The sequence below is a fragment of the Canis aureus genome, chromosome 4 (genome assembly GCF_053574225.1).
Source record: "Canis aureus isolate CA01 chromosome 4, VMU_Caureus_v.1.0, whole genome shotgun sequence".
NCBI lineage: Eukaryota > Metazoa > Chordata > Mammalia > Carnivora > Canidae > Canis > Canis aureus.
The window spans coordinates 14,673,233-14,684,164 of record NC_135614.1 but is presented as its reverse complement, the minus strand read 5'-3'; the positions used below and the strand labels follow the sequence as shown (position 1 = coordinate 14,684,164).

Below are 10,932 nucleotides of genomic sequence, written 5' to 3'. Positions count from 1 at the left end.
AGAAGGAAAAGATATTTGCAAAAGGCACCATGCTGGTTTACCTAAATATATAAAGAATTCCCAGAAACCAATAATGAAAAAATCAATGACCCAAATGAAAAATAGGCAAATGATAAGAACCAACTATCCCCACCAAGAAAAGCCAAATGAGTCTTAAAAACATATGAAAATGGGTTCAATGTCACTCACAGTGGGAGAGATACACTTTACTACACTATTGGAATGCTCCTAGTCCATTGGCAGAAATCCAACTTCGGTTGGTAAGAGTATGGGGAAGCAGGCATTCTCCTATATTGCTGGTGGAAGTGGGAATTAGAGCAACTCCTGTGAAGGGCAATCTGCAAATACAGAGATTCTTTAAACCAGTCATTGCACTTCAAGAATTTCTAGAACATGGGGCGCCCGGATGGCTCAGCAGTTAAGCATCTGTCTTTGGCTCAGGGCATGATCCCGCCGGGATCAAGTGCCACATCGGGCTCCCTGCATGGAGCCTGCTTCTCCCTCTGCCTGCGTCTCTGCCTCTCTATCTCTCATGAATAAATAAAAATCTTAAAAAAAAAAAGAATTTCTAGAACAAAATATGGTCTCATATGCAAAATGACTTATGGGCACATCATTCATTGTAGCAATGTTTAAATAGCAAAAGGCTGAAAATACCAACAGAATATTGGTTAAATAAATTATACTACATCAGACCACTTGCACAACTATTTCAAAAAAAAAGTTAAGTATCTGCCTTCAGCTCAGGTCATGATCTCAGGGTCCTGGGATTGAGCCTCGCATCCAGTTCCATGCTCAGTAGAGAGCCTGCTTCTCCTTTTCCTTCTCTCTCTGTCCCTTTCCCTGCTTATGTGTGCTCTCTCAAATAAATAACATCTTTTTAAAAAAATTAAATTAAAATTTTTAAAAATGAAACTATAGGCTGATATCAATAATCTTTAAGATATATTGTTAAAGTAAAATTCAGGGCTTAAAATGGTGTGTGGAATGTGCTATCTTCTTTGCTACAAATCAAAAAAGGAATATACTGAATATATAAATCTACTCATGTTTATATAGTCTATCACTGGAAAAATCGCTGACGGTGGTTACATAAATATCCAGAAAAAATGACCTCCTGAGTGTCCCATTTCACTCAGAATGATGAGACTTTCATGATGCTCAAAGCTGTGCTTTCCACCCAACGATCGGGAAACACTAGTAGCAGAGATGTGAATGGTACCCACAGGGAGGCCTGAGCACTCCCTAAGGTGTCCTCCAAATAAGGGGGTGCTTTTCAAAATAAATGAACTTTTATTTTAATCTTAATTAATTGACAAAATTTGCCATTCTAGCCAACGACATATTTGCATTACTTTTAAGATGAATATAATTATTCCTCTTTCCTCAAGGAAGATGCAGCATATGGAGCTGAGGTCCCAGATACACTGATATCTGAGCTTTCTCCCAGTTTTGGCAGCATCAGAGAATCACTTAAGATCTGTCCTCAGATCTTTATTTTTTTGAGTATCTAATTGTTCTTTCACATATTTTTTGATAATGAATTTTTATTGAAGTATAATTGACATTCAACATTATATTAATTTTGTGTGTACAACATAGTGATTTGACACTTGCATGCACTGTGAAATGGTCACCACGGGAAGTCCAGTTACCATATGTCACCATACAAAGTGAATACACTATTACTGATTATATTCCCAATGCTGTACCTTACATCCCCGTGATTTATTTATTTCATAATAGGAGGTGTGTATCTCTTGATTTCCTTCATCACTTTTGCCCCCACCCCCGGTTCTCTGTATGGATGAGTCTGAGTTTTGTTTTTTTTTTTTTTATTCCACTTACAAGTGAAATCATGTGGTATGTCTTTCTCTGACTTATTTCACTTAGTATGATAACCTCAAGTCCCATCCGTGTTGTGGCAAATGGCAGTATTGCATTATTTGTCGTGGCTGAGTAATATTTCACTATACACACACACACACACACACACACACACACATACATCTTTATCCATTCACCTATCAATGGACACTTAGGTGGTTTTTGTACCTTGGCTATTGTATATAATGCTGCAATGAACTTAGGAGTGTATATATGTTTTCAAATTAGTGTTTTAATTTTTCTCCTCATACCAGATACCCAGGTATGACTTTGGATAGATACCCAGAAGTGAAATTACTGGATCATATGATAGTTCTATTTTTAATTTTTTGAGGAACTGCCATACTATTTTCCACAGTGGCCGCATCAATTTACATTCCTGCCAACAAGGTGCAAGGGTTCCCTTTCCTCCACATCGTAGTCAACACTTGTGATTTCTTGTCTTTTTGATACTAGTCATTCTGACAGGTGCAAAGTGATATCTCATCTGCTTTTGATTTGCATTTTGCTACAGACTAATGAGCACCTTTTCATGTATATTGCCCATCTGTATGTCTTCCTTGGAAAAACATCTATGCAGATCCTCTGACCATTTTTTGATCAGATTTTTTGTTGTTGTTGAGTTGATGACCTTTTTATATATTTTGGATATTAGCCCCTTATTGAATAGATGATTTGCAAATATCATCTCCCATTCATTAGGTTGCCTTTTTGTTTGGTTGATGATTTCCTTCCCTGTACAGAAGCTTTTTAGTCTGATGTAGTCCCATTTGTTTATTTTTGCTTTTGTTGCTTTGCCTTTGGAGTCATATCCAAAAAAACATCACTAAGACCAATGTCAAGGAGCTTATCATCTATATTTTCTTCTACGTGTTTCATGGTTTCAGGTCTTTAATCTATTTTGAGTTTTTGTGTATGATGTGAGATACTGGTCCATTTTCATTCTTTTGCTTGTACCTGTCCAGTTTTCCCATCACCATTTATTTAAGAGATTGTTCTTTTCCCATTGTATATTCTTACTTCCTTTGTTGTAACCTGACAATATATGCATGGTTTATTTCTGGACTTTCTGTTCTGTTCCACTGATCTATGTGTCTGTTTTTACGTGAATGCCATACTGTGTTGATTACTATGGCTTGTAGTATAGTTTGGAATCAGGGAATGTGAAACCTCTGGCTTTGTTCTTCTTTCTCAAGATTTCTTTGGCTATTTGGGGTCTCTTGAGATTCTATATATATTTTAGATTTGTTCTAGCTCTGTGAAAAATGCCTCTGGAATTTTGATAGGAATTGCATTGAATCTGCCATGAGTAGTACAAACATTTTAAAAAGTTAATTGCTCCATAAACACAGAATATTTTTCCATTTATTTGTATCTTCCTCGATTTCTTTCGTAAATGTCTTATAGTTTTCAGTGTACTGGTCTTTCACCTCCTTGGTTAAATTTATTCCTAGGTATTATATTCTTTTTGATGCAACTGTAAATGAAATTTTTAAAAACTTCTCTTTCTGATAGTTTTTTATTTGTGTTGGAAACAGATTTTTGTAGATTAACTTTGCATCCTAAACCTTCACTGAATTCACGTATTAGCTCCAGCAGCTTTTTGATAGAGTCTTTAAAGTTTTAGTATCACATCATCTGCAAAGAGTGACAGTTTTACTTTTTCCTTTCTGATTTGGATGCTTTTTATTTCTTTTACTTGCCTAATTGCTGTGGTCAGGAGTTCTAATACTATGTTGAATAACAGTAGCAAGAGTTGGCATCCTTGTCTTGTTCCAGCTGTTAGAGGAAAAGATTTCAGCTTTTTACCACTGAGAATGATATTAGCTGTGGGGTTTGTCATATATAGCTTTTATGATGTTTAGGTACATTTCCCCTATACCCACTTTGTTGAGAGTTTTTATCATAAGTGACTGTTGAATTTTTTCAAATGATTTTTTCTGCATCAATTGAGATGATCACATGGTGTTTATCTTCCACTCTGTTAATACAGTGTCTCATTGATTGATTTACAAATGTTGAATCATCCTGGCTTCCCTGAAATAAATCCCACTGGATCGTGGTGGATGATCCTTTTAATGTATTGTTGACTTTGGTTTGTCAATATTTTGTTGAGAATTTTTGTATCTATATTCATCAGGGATATTGACCTATAATTTTTTTTCTTTCTTTTTGTGGTATCCTTGTACATTTTGGTCAAGGTAATGCTGGTCTCATAAAATAAGTTTGGAAGTGTTCTCTCTTCTTCAATTTTTTGAAAGAGTTTGAGATGGACGTATTAAATTTTCTTTGAATGTTCAGTATAATTCACCAACATACTCAAGTCTTTAACTACCCACCTTTTTATGCTTGATATTTCCTCCTGAATTCCAAATAATAACAAAAATAACCAATTTGTTGCAAACCAGGCACTTTGACTAAATGGTCACAGCAATCCTAGGATGTAAAGATTATTACTATCCTCACTTTTAAAATGAGGAAGAAGAGGCTCAGAGTGGTTAAATGTTGTCCAACAACACAAGCTAAAACGTAGAAAGGTTGAAAATCTACCACAGATGGATCGTTATTTCTCATTCTCTATATCTAACAACTTCCAATTCTCTCTACACTGTTCTCACTACCCACTTTGGATTCTGTCTTTATTTGGTTCTCTTTCTGGTCCCTTTCTTGGCATATTAAACCTTATACATTACTTTGGCTGCAGTGCCTACAAATTCTAGTGGTTATCAAGCCTAGCTGCATATTGGACTCTTGGGAAGATTATAAAACATACCTATGCCCAGAATTCACCCCCCAAAGGCTGCATTTTAATTGGTCTAGGATGGAGTCTAAGAATCAAAATTTTCAACCTCTTACCCCCACTCCAGACATGTTTCACTCAACTGTGTATCCCTGGTGCCTGAAAGGCATTCACTCAACGTTACATGAATGAATGAATGGATAGATGGATGAAAGATGAACAAACGAGTGAACTTCAGGCTAAGGTAGAAGCCAAAATTATTTTTGACAATAAAACAAGAGCAGTTTTAAAAGACCTCGGCTAGATGGAAGTTCAAGATAAATGCAGAGTCATTTTGACCTCCTCTGGGAGGCTGGAGAAGAAGGAAGCTGCATCCTGTAACCCAGTCCAGAGCCCCACACAATGGAAAACTATAAATAGCAGCCCTCGATCACATGAGGGTTATGTAATACAAGATTCACAGAACACGGCTGCCTTTATCACTCAGGCTTAAGTTGCACTGAAATGGAAACTCAGCTGATGCCCTATGTATTAATTCCTTCAAAAGATGAAAGCCTCCCAGCCTTTGCCCAGACCATCAATTGGCCCATGTTCCAGGCAGGTTGCTGGGGCCTTTCTTGCTAAAAAACCCCTGCTGTCTTTGCAGATAACAAGTAGGCAATTTCAGCGGAAGAATTATTTTTATTTGCAAAGATATGGCCAGAATTTCCCCTGATCAAGTGAAAAGGGAGTGTGTATCAGTTTTTCAGACACTTGGAAACACTGGGTCGCGAACGCCAAAGAGGACTTAGATATGCAGACTTGTGTGTCCAGTTCCAGAGAGGTCACCCTTGCTTGTTCCTCCAGCTGAGATTTGCTGATCATCCAAAAACCTTTTGCAGAACACCCAAATCCACTCTGTGCCATTTAACTCTATTAGGAGGAATTCATCGCCTTCTCTAAAATGACAGGGCTCCAAGACAGAGCGATCCCAGAGCTACCCCTTGCCTGAGAGAGGGATTCCAGAGCTACCCCAGAATACACAACTGATTCTCACGGCTTGGTAAAGGGGGCCTCTGAAATAAATCTTTCTATGAGACAAAGGGTAAGTATGTGGTGGCAGAGATTGATGCTATATTCTCCTTTTCCTCTCTGATGCACAACTAGCCCTCACTTCCCTGTTGTTCTTACAGTTAGGCATGGCTGTGTGACTGCGTTCCAGCCAACAGGGTATGAGAAGTCAGATGTGCCACGTCCAGGCCCAGCCACACACATTTCTCCATGTTTGAATGTGCCCTCTGGATGGCTGAATGGAGTCGCCTCTTAGGGCAATTCTGGAAATCACGAGTTGAAAATACGAGAGCATTGTGAGCCTGGATCCCTGAATGATTGTCTTCATGATAGTGGTCCTGTCATCCTTCCCATTACCCAGTGCTGCCATCAGAGCAAAAAATAAACTTCTATCGTGTTTGAGCCATTATATACCATAAGGTGTGTCTCTTACAGCAGCTAGCCTTCCCTACCTAGGCATAGATGTCATCCGCGTGTCATGATACTAGCATCAAGGACAGAAATCTCTCATTTGCTTTGGAAGAAAAGATCCTCCAGAATGGCCTACTTATCCAAAAACTATTTTGCCAGCCTGCCTTTGCCCTCAGGAGGCCCTAGTAATTGACAAGCTCAGAATTCTTATCTGAAGCCAGGTGTGGATGTTTGCAAGACTCATCTGGTTTATCTCTGATGTAGATGAGCAATTTTTCCAAATTCCATCTCAAAACACAGACATTCTATGCAAGGACTTTAGTAAACACCAGAACAGGAGGAAAAGGATACTTTGAGTAAAATTCATATTATGCTACAGATGGGTTTCTGGAACAAACAAAATTGAAATTTTTATCAGACTGATCATATGTCAAGGAGATAAAAAAAAATCTGTCTTTAAAGATCTTTCTGCAATTCAAACAATCTCAACCCACATTCCTTAAGTACTTTTTGAATTATCACAGACTCATAATCCTTTTAGTGAAAAGCAATCTATATTTTGCATAAGCTGTCAATGACTTCAATGATACCCAAGATGCAAGCAGAGGTGGGATGGAGAAAGAAAAAATAGAACACTTAGATAAAAGTGAAAAATAATCTACATTCCAGAAAGGATTCCTGGGCCAGAAAGCAGGCAGAGTGTTCTGTGTGCAGACACTGGATTAATGAGAATTTACACTTGTCAGTGAAGCTGGTAGAGTGCTCTGGAATTGACACATGGGGGATCATGCTGGACATCTGTTACCAAATCTAAGTGCCTGGCAATAGAAGAATCCTGAGAACTCAGGACTCCAGTGATTCTCCTCCAACTCCAGCTAGGTGAGGAACAAGGAGTGGAAGCGTTTATCTGGGAAAATAGGAAGGGCCCCAACAACAAACAAAGAGGATCCTCCAAGTATGAGGGGGGAAAAAGCCAGCTCTTCAAGCTCAGCATCCTGACAGGAAGGAAGGGCTTATTCAGGGAAGAAGAAATCCATCTCTCCTCTGTTTGTGTTAGAGACACAGTCTGGCACAATCTGTAGGAACTCACTTGAACTTTATACTCTAGAAACCTTGTAGAATTCTCTTCTCAGCCATCAGGGCAAAATCAAACTCAATGACTTTGGAAAGCTTCCCAAATGAGCCTTTCCACAGAAAGGAGAAGCAGTGTAGCTGTGGCTTTAGAGTCCCGAACCCCAAATTCTTGATCACCTGCCCCATCCATAAAATCCTGCCGGGCACATATGTGTATTTATTGATTCACAAAGCATGTATGTGAGCCACTGTGTATGATACTAACACATCTTAGAGCGTATAAAACACATACCCAGTAAAAGAAATGTTGTAAGTATACATCAAAATGTTTATTTTCTGTGCCCCAAATGGGTTGTCTTTTACATTCTCATGTTGGATACTGTTACCTTTAATGCTGGTCCCAGAAAAGAGACCTTCTCTTCACAAGAGTGACTGTGGTATCAAAAAGAGACAAAAGCCTCCTGGCCTGTGCTTGAGCTAAGAGATAGCTTTACAGAGCTACAACCTAGTTGTGTCTAGGTTCAAAGTGTGGATTCTGTGCTATCTACCGAAGTCTGTTGCCTGAGTAACCAGAAGAATCGTGTGGAAACAGAGCTCCCTAAGGGGGTAAGTCATGTTTTATTTATCCGTCCTCCTCTAGGGCTTGCAGGGTGTCTTACACTGAGGACATGCTGGGTACCCAGTGGTGCCTGTTGAATTCAACCATGAATCAGTAAATGACTGAACAAATCAAATGGGTGCAGGAAAAACATTTTTAAGCCACTAGGACAAGTACAATTAAGGTATACTTCTCACTTGTCAGTGAACTATCTCCATTACTGGAGGAATGAGCATCTTCTGCCCTGCCTTTAACGCAGTTAAAGTTCTAACTTCTAATCAAGAGCTCTCTTCAAAGGCCTTCAAGGCCTAGGCAGGTACCACAGATGCCCCCGAAGAGCAGCCAAAGCAACAGTGAGAAGCAGTGGAAACTGGCTAAATGGAACACATAGAAGGTCAAATGAGGGTGACCATGTGTACCTGTTAGGCCAGGTGTTTTCTTCTGTGGGTGTCTAATGGTTTTGCAACATGTCTCATCAGCTACATTATGAACCCAAAGAGGTCTGGGAATGTAGGGTGTTTCTTCTTCTGTCCCCACAATGGTCTGATGGAATACAAACTAGACTTAGTGTCCAAACTTCCAACTCTCCTACCTAACTAGCTAGATGGCCTTGGACAAGGCATTCACCTCCATGATGCCTGGTTTCTTCAGCCAGCCAATGAGAATAGCACTACTTGCCTCACAGGGATGTTCAGAAGAACAGACAAGACTTGCAAACTGTGATACTGTATATAAAGGTAAGGAATTACAATCGTAACTCAAGTAGTGAATAAATACCTGTTGGAATGCTTCGAATAGAGAGGAGAAATAATTCTTTACAGAATCAATATGTGCCTCTGTTGAAGACTTCTTTTAAAAATACCATCTATAGAGAGAGAAAATTTTAAAATAGAGATCAAGTTAATACACAAAACAACAATACATTATTATCAGTAATGAACTTGAAAATTTTGAACTTTATGATATTAAGGTAGATAAACATGTATTGAAGAATGCTTTTCCTTTTTATAGTTTAAAGTATATATTAATTGCATTTGTGTTTTATTGGGATATGTGATAATCTATTATAAAATTATTGGATCTCAAACACTACAATTGTCATTGAAACGCTACTGGGTAGTAGAATTACTCTTAAATTTTATTTTCTTCTTCGTATGTTTCTCTGTTCTCCAAATTTTCTTCAATAAACACAACATACAACCTTTTTTTTTTTTTCTGATTCTGAAATGTTAAAAAAGAAAAAAAAAACATCTGTGGTGGTTGACCACAGACTTTTAAAATTGTGGTAGGAGAAAAAAAATTATGGTAAGAGTATAAAGTAAGGAAAAAATTATGAAAATGACATAGTCAATTTGTAGGAAAAATCTAATTAAATTAAAATTTGATTTAAAAATTCTTGATTAAGGGGTGACTGGGTGACTCAGCCAGTTAAGCGTCTGCCTTTGGCTCAGGTTGTGATCTCAGGGTCCTGGGATCGAGTCCCACTTGGGCTCCACATTCAGCAGGGAGCCTGATTCTCCCTCTCCCCTTCTCCATGCTCATGCTCTCTCTCTGTCAAACAAATAAAATATTTAAAATATATATAAATACATAAAAAAAATTCTTGATCAAAATCTGTTAAGATCTGTTGTTTAAAAAAAGACTATAGATATTCTATCTTTGTGTAAAAATGGAAGTGTAACAACATACATTCATTTTTGCTTGAAATGTTTGGGGAGGGGGTGGTAAGGTGTGTAAGATGTAGGAACCCCAATATGAGGATAAGAAACAAGACTTTATGTACTTTTTGCTATATTGTTTGAATTTTTAAAATACCACATGCAAGTAATAACTATTCTAAAATACAAGTATTATATGAGCTCCTGACCTTTGTTTGGGGAGTCAGTCCTCACAGTGGGTTTGTGCTAGAGGCTGCCATTGCCAGTGGAGAGATAAATGTGCAGGCCTGTGTGGCCAAGGAAGTGCCAGGCTGATCGTGAGCTCATTTTCCTCAGCCTGCTGAGTAGTCGTGCTTGGATTTATCTGCTTCCTGAGGCAGTGTGAGACTCTAGCTCCACACTGTTTGTGTGTTCTCTGTTCCAACCCAGCATGGCTCTTGGTTGCGAATTGGCGATGTTGAACATTGCTGGTTACATTTCAGGGACTTGCCCTGTCCAATAGACTTTCCAAGCCAGGCTCAGTATACACTGAAAGAGACTAGGTCTGTGTTCAATTGAGTCAGAAGTACAGTTGGGCTAGAAAAGCCTGGAAGGTGCCCGCAACGAAGCCCCACATTCTCCATGCTCTAGCTAGAGTCTGCAGCAAATATACCCTCACACCTACTCTCCTGAGTCCATCCATTTGGTCTAAAGGGAAACACTGGGTGTGGTTTTGGACTAGCCAACTACAAGCCACTGCTCTGCACATGCCCTGACTGAGGGATTTGGGTTGTACAAGTTTGTCACTACAGGTCATCTGGTAGTACAACTTAGCTCATGATTGGTGGATCTTGCCTTTCTTTCTCTTTCTTTCTTTCTTCTTTCTTTCTTTCTTTCTTTCTTTCTTTCTTTCTTTCTTTCTTTCTTTCTCTTTCTTCTTTTTCTTTTCTTTCTTTCCTTTTCTTTTTCAAGGTGGGTCTACTATTCCAAGCAGCTCAGAGAAATATTTCAACTTTCTACATTACAATTAGAAAATTCTGTCCATGAAAAAAACCCATCCACTGAAAAATGGCAAGATGGGACAAAGAATGGGAGAAATATATTTGGTGCACTCATAACCAACAAAGAATTAGTAGGCCAACATAAGCAACTTCTATAAATCAATAAGAACTGAAAAATCTAAATATAGGTAAACAATTCACCAGAAGGAAAAGCTGAATGGTCTATGTAGAAAGACCCTCAGTCTCAAGGAAAGGAAACTAAAACTTCAGGGAAATATTTCAAACGAATTAGATTGGAAAAATTTTTAAAAGCTTGGCAATACTTAATATTGGTTAAGATTTAACAATGGGTGGCTCACTGGTTAAGTGTATGCCTTTGGCTAAGGTCATGATTCTGGGGTCCTGGGATTGAGCCCCATGTTGGGCTCCTTGCTCAGTGGGGAGCCTGCTTCTCCGTCTCCCTCTGCCTGCTGCTCCCTGTGTTTGTGCTCATGTGCACTCTCTCTCTCTCTCTGTCAAATAAATAAATAAAAT

The 10,932-nt window shown here is 38.6% G+C and overlaps 1 long non-coding RNA gene across 1 annotated transcript; it reads right to left on the bottom strand.

Annotated features, from left to right (window-relative positions):
* Positions 1-1,795: 1,795 nt before the first annotated feature.
* LOC144312215 (uncharacterized) lies at positions 1,796-10,268 on the bottom strand. The gene is made up of 2 exons (XR_013377675.1): positions 9,628-10,268; positions 1,796-8,625 (listed from the first exon to the last, which is right to left on the bottom strand). It is a non-coding gene; the product is annotated as an uncharacterized LOC144312215 (long non-coding RNA).
* Between the last annotated feature and the right edge of the window lie 664 nt (positions 10,269-10,932).